The sequence below is a fragment of the Bubalus kerabau genome, chromosome 6 (genome assembly GCF_029407905.1).
Source record: "Bubalus kerabau isolate K-KA32 ecotype Philippines breed swamp buffalo chromosome 6, PCC_UOA_SB_1v2, whole genome shotgun sequence".
Classification (NCBI taxonomy): Eukaryota; Metazoa; Chordata; class Mammalia; order Artiodactyla; family Bovidae; genus Bubalus; species Bubalus kerabau.
The window spans coordinates 49,821,437-49,827,669 of record NC_073629.1 but is presented as its reverse complement, the minus strand read 5'-3'; the positions used below and the strand labels follow the sequence as shown (position 1 = coordinate 49,827,669).

General features: G+C 44.8%; 1 non-coding gene across 1 annotated transcript; it reads right to left on the bottom strand.

The window, feature by feature from the left end:
* Window positions 1-486: 486 nt before the first annotated feature.
* LOC129656668 (U6 spliceosomal RNA) lies at window positions 487-591 on the bottom strand. Its single transcript, XR_008716458.1, has one exon. It is a non-coding gene; the product is annotated as a U6 spliceosomal RNA (small nuclear RNA).
* Between the last annotated feature and the right edge of the window lie 5,642 nt (window positions 592-6,233).

Genomic DNA, 6,233 nt, shown 5'->3' with positions numbered 1-6,233 from the left:
ACAGAGATTTTCCCACTATCCCCCCAACCCCCTTGCTGGTCCCTACATGCACAGCCTCCACTGTGATCAACATCCCCGACCAGAGTGGACATTTGTTACCATATATGAACCTGCAGTGACATTGTTATTACCCAAAGTCCATGGTTCACATTGAGGTGCTCTCCTGATGATACACATTCTATGGGATTGGACAAATGTGGTGACATGCATCCATTATTATGGCATCATGCAGAGTATTTCACTGCCCTAAAAATCCTCTGTGTGTTAGTCGCTTCAGACGTGTCCAACTCTTTTCAACCCCATGGGCTATATAGCCCACCAGGCTCCTCTGTCCATGGGATTCTCCAGGCAAGAATACTAGGGTGGGTGGCCATTCCCTTCTCCAAGGGATCTTCTAACCTAGGAATTGCACCTGTGTCTCCTGTATCGCAGGCAGTTTCTCTACCTTCTAAGCCACCAGGGAAGCCCTGTGCTCCACCTATTTAGAAAAATATGAAATGCTTCATTTGAATTTGTATGTTATTCTTCCTCAGGGGCCGTGCTCATCTTCTCCATGTCTCTAATTTTACTGTAGTGCTGCTGAAAAGAGCACGGAACTTCTTTTTAGGAGGCCAAGTCAAAAAACCTTTCCCTTCTTGAGAACCAGCCCTCAGATGGAGTGACTGGAGGGCTGAAGAAACAGTTCAGGTCAACTTCACATTGCCCTGACCACACCACTGCTTTGTGTTGGTGGGGAAGTCACTTTCTACCTTCTGCAAGAACCTGCAGAGGACTCAAGTCTCTGGCAGCAATTTCTGGGTTGAAACCACATGGATTTTGCTCCTGAGGGCAGGATCCATGCTTTTTTAAGAAAATGTTTGTCTCTGTATCTCTAGTTCTGGGCACAGAATTGATACACCATAAATGTTACTCAATGGACATGAGTTTGAGTAAACTCCGGGAGTTGGTGATGGACAGGGAGGCCTGGCGTGCTGTGATTCATGGGGTCGCAAAGAGTCGGACAGGACTGAGTGACTGAACTGAACTGAACTGAACTGAAATGTTTGTTGGGCTTCCCAGATGGCGCTAGTGGTAAGGAACCCACCTGCCAATGCAGGAGATGTAAGCAATGTGGGTTTGATCTGTGGGTGGGGCAGATTCCCTGGAGGAGGGCATGGAAACCCACTCCAGTATTTTTGCCTGAAGGATCCCATGGACAGAGGAGCCTGGCAGGCTACAGTCCATGGGGTCTCAAAGAGTTGGACACGACTTAAGCGGCTTGGCTTGCATGCAAGCAAACATTTGCTGAATTAAACTGAATAAACTAGGACCCAGGGGGAAATACTGGACTTTGGAGTATTATCTTTATTAATGACAAAGATATGTCCCTAGTGCATGTTTAACTACCATAAATGTGTCTATCAGAACTAGGAATAACCCAGGAAGTAGGGATTAAATGTTCTCTCCAATCACTCCCTGCCAGGAGCCTCCCTCCCTCTCCTCCTCCCAGTGGGATAGATTATACTGTTTTGGCTCCCATGAAGGATTGAGGCGTTCCTATTATTTGCTTGCTTTCTTCTTGGCATTGCTTAGAATAGTTCTCAGTACACTGCAGGGAGTCAACATGAAATGAGTGACTAAATGATGGTTACTCACCCCAGGGATGGGACAGCCTTGCAAACGTCAGCTGGGATTGCCCTCTGCAATCCTAGAGTGAGACACGTGGGGGTCCAGACCTATAGCCTTCCATTCTCTTCCGGAGCTGGGGCTGACTCTGTCCTGGTTTGGGGCTCCTCCTCAGTCTGTTTTTAATCTCCATCCTTCTAGACCACCTTTATTATAATGAGTTGTATCCATAAGAAGTTAGTTCAGTGCTACTTCTAAACATTTTATTTTGCAAACCAAGCATGCATTATTCTTTAATACTTCCTACTAGTTTACGCTTCCTGGATTTTAGCTCATTCTAATGACACTCTCCCTCACTTTCCTAAAAATCCTTTAAAATATTTGAAAATCACTTTTGCTCAAGATAAGCAGAAGAAAGTCCTTGTGGGCCACCAACTCCTCTCTTTAATCACTGGCTACAGTAAACTTTCAGTCTCTCTTTTCCCCATCCCCACCCACCCATTGCCATAGTTGTGGCTTACTTACCACTACATTGCTGATTTTTGCATAGTGTCTATTTGCTCTTAGATTCAAGATTGGCCCTTCTCTGTCTAGCCCTTTAAAGTAGGGAAATGTATTTTCCAGGCTCCCTTGCCTCCTCACTGCTAAATTAAGTCATTGGGAGGAATTGGTATAAGACTAGAAGGCAAGAGGAAGGGAGAAGCTGAGGTATTTCCACCCATCCCCAGCCCCTACTTTGGTTTGTGTGCCCACTGCTGGCTGCATCTCCTCCATGGACCCAACGAGATAGTCCTCACCCTGGGACACCACCTGTTGTCTCTCCATCCCCAGGGGGAGTAGAAAAGTCCACTTTTGTTCCCCTCAAGATTTCTTTCCTGTGTCCTCTTTGGTTTCTAAGCCTGACATTTACCTTCATAACCAATATGCATATGCATGTGTTCTCAGTCCTGTCTGACTCTTTGCAACCCCATGGACTGTAGTCTGCCTCTGTTCATGGAATTTTCCAGTCCAGAATACTTAGGTGGGCAGCCATTTCCTCCTCTAGGGGATCTTCCCAACCCATTTCAGGTGGATTCTTTACCATCTGTGCCACCAGGGAAAAATAAAATGAAATAAATATTAAAATAATAAAACATTTTAAAAAGAGAAAAAGTTACATGAAACACTGATTCAAAAATAATCAGTATTTTTGAATCAATATTGATTCAAAATCAATACTGCGTCAAGTATGTAGGAAGGTCAGTCATGTGAGTGTGGTGTAGGTGTAGCAGGCAGTGTTTGAGCAGAGGATGTACAGAGAGCAAGAGAGCACCCATCTTGAGTGGCCTGACTATACAGCAGGCATGAATAAACTACAACACTGATTTTATATTTTCATACATCAAAATGCTGATAATAGAGACTGACCTTTGAAAAACATCCAAGAGCTGTTTTCAGGTAAGTAAACATTCAACTCAGTTTCTTTCTCTTCTCAACACCTTGAGAGTCCCTTGGACTGCAAGGAGATCAAACCAATCAATCCTAAAGGAAATCAATCCTGAATATTCAATGGAAGGACTGATGGTGAAGCTGAAGCTCCAATACTTGGCCACTCCATGCTAAGAGCTGACTCAGTAGAAAAGACCCTGATGCTGGGAAAGACGGAAAGCAGGAGAAGAAGGGGACGACAGAGGACGAGATGGATGGATGGCATCACCGATTGAATGGACATGAGTTTGAGCAAACTTTGGGAGATGGTGAAGGACAGGGAAGCCTGGTGTGCTGCAGTCCATGGGGCTGCAAAGAGTTGGGCACAATTGAGAGACTGAACAACAACAACACCTATAGTCCACACAGCTATCCAAAGTGTGGGGCTGTGGTCAGCTGACTGGATTTACAGATTCCAAGTTGGCCATCTCAGTCAGACTGGAATGTGATTCTTTGCACTCACTGCTGAAGACTGCATTGGAAGGCAGTGGAATTCAGTAACACACAGGGATCTCGATAGGAAGGATGCGCTAGCTGGACTTACTGAATCTGCCATTTGAGTAAGTCTCGTGGACTTGAAGACACAATTCATTTAAATGCTTCATTGTGTGAATAAATTCTATGCTCAAAAATGTTGCTATCTTTAACTATAAATTCAATTAACTAACCAGGATAGAGAAATATAACTCTTAGACAGGCTAGATAATCAAATAAATCTCATTAGCACAGTCTCTCACAGTGGAAAGCTGCAGGAAGCCAAATTGTCAGCTGAGTGATCCTGGATTAAGAACCTAGTAGCATATTAATAGTTCTAGGACTCAGATATTGGATGATCTGGGCTCTGACAGCCAGGTATGTCCTTCTCCTCAGTTGGGCCCTCTATGTCCTCATTGACCTCTGCTGCTGCTAAGTCACTTCAGTCGTGTCCGACTCTGTGCGACCCTATAGACGTCTGGCAGCCCACCAGGCTCCCCCGTCCCTGGGATTCTCCAGGCAAGAACACTGGAGTGGGTTGCCATTTCCTTCTCCAGTGCATGAGAGTGAAAAGTGAAAGTGAAGTCGCTCAGTCGTGTCTGACTCTCAGCGACCCCATGGACTGCAGCCTACCAGGCTCCTCCATCCATGGGATTTTCCAGGCAAGAGTACTGGAGTGGGGTACCATTGCCTTCTCCGCATTGACCTCTAATCCACCTCAAATAAATTCACCCTAGTCTCCTGGGATGATACCAACAGGCACAGCCAAAGCTTGTTTCTGAAACTCCCTCCTTTCTGTGCTTCTGTGGGTGATCAACTCATTCCTCCATAAAATATGTTAATACTTCAGTCGTGTCTTGCTCTGCCCCAGGAATCATTCTGTCTCACTGACTCTTAGATTGGACATGCACGTAGACCATAAATATCTCTTGAATATTTATTCCAAGGTAAGCAATAGAAATGGCTCTTCTTCAACCTACTGGGCGATTTGGCTTTATGATTTAACCCCTCTCCCTTTTCCAAATGTTTAGGACACCCTTCTATCTCTCCTACTCACAGTCTTTGCCTACCAAGCAGACTCCAAATACGGATGGATTTGCCCTCCTGAACAATCTCTCCCACAGAGAGCAGAGCGATGGGATGGTCTAACCCAAATGTTCTGATTCCTGATGATTCCTTTCTTATTAAGTTGCTTTCTGAGAGGGTATGGACACCTTTAGAGAATCTGAATGTTCAACTTGTTCCTGTAAAGCTCGATTATTCCTGGGAAGTGAGATGTTGGAAAGCTGGGGCGGGGGGAGGGGGGGGCTGGGAGACATACAGCTGAGGTGAGCTCACGTTAGTGGCCATCTCTGTGAGGTCTGCCCACCCCGTTCCCACACTGCAACCTTGCACTTGTAAAGCCGTTCATCTTTAGCACAGCTTGGCCCCTGCGCAATGGATCCAACCTGTAGCTTGCATTGCCCCACCTGGATTTGGAGCCCAACCCATGACATAGATACCTTTGACAGGCGAAAAAACTAATTAGCAAGATGCCAGATAGAATGACCCAGAAAAGCTTGTCCTTCTGGGAAGTCACTGTTCTCATATGAACTCTTGAGAAATTTGTCCTTAGGAGCTCAGCCAGGAAACCTATGAAGTTCGTGTTATGAACCTGTGAGGCTCAGGTCTCCAGGCCAGGGGCCCCTCCAAGGGCAAAGCCAGTGTGGAAGAGCCATTTTACCGTCTTTACAAGAACCGGGACACTGAGAGATGTTTAGAACAAAGCTTTGGTGATGCAAAATCACTGACACGCTCAGCTGCTTAATGAAAGTAAGTCCAATTACGTTAGCTATATTTTGCAGAACTTTGGCTACTAAAACCGGAAAATGGACAACACATTTTAGAAAAACGTTCAAGTCTTGAAATCACAAAGGATTTCTTTGTATAAGTAAGTCAGTTTATAATACCAGTGATGTCCAACAGAAATATAATGTGAGCCACAAATTTTAATTTTAAATTTCCTAGTAGCTCCATTTTAAAAAGTAAAAAGAAATAGGTGAAGTTAATTTCTAGAGCAGGTTTTTCCAAGTCTAAGAAGGATTTGCTTCCTCCTGGTTGAGGGGATAAATTTTAGCCCTAATGTCTGGATTCCATGAGCCCTAAGGCAAGTCATATTTACATCCGTTAACGACTGAACTCCACCATAAGGAATGTGGTTTGGAGGCCATGGGGTCAGAGGTAGCAGGAAAAAGAGAAAGAGCCTGTAATGGAAGCATTTGACTTCATTTGAAAAATGTGGTCCTAATTTAAATGAGATTACTTTCCTTTGTCATTAACTTTGCTAAATTAAATCCTTTGAGAAGAGAGGCCACATTATTCTTCTTATCAAAACTTGTCTACAGCTTGCTCTGTGAATGCCCATGTTAAGACAAGCTTGAAAATTCTCAGAGCAGCTTGTCAACAGCTTGGCACTCATGACCTTCCTTTCAATCCAAGATCAAGCATTTAAACTGTGTGGCTAACAGGGTTGTGGTTGTTATCTAGTCACTCAGTCATATCTGACTCTTTGGCAACCCCATGGACTGTAGCCCACCAGGCTTCTCTGCCCATGGGATTTCCCAGGCAAGAATACTGGGGTAGGTTGCCATTTCCTTCTCCAGGGGATCTTCCCAATTCAAGGACTGAACCTGCTTCTCCTGCCTTGG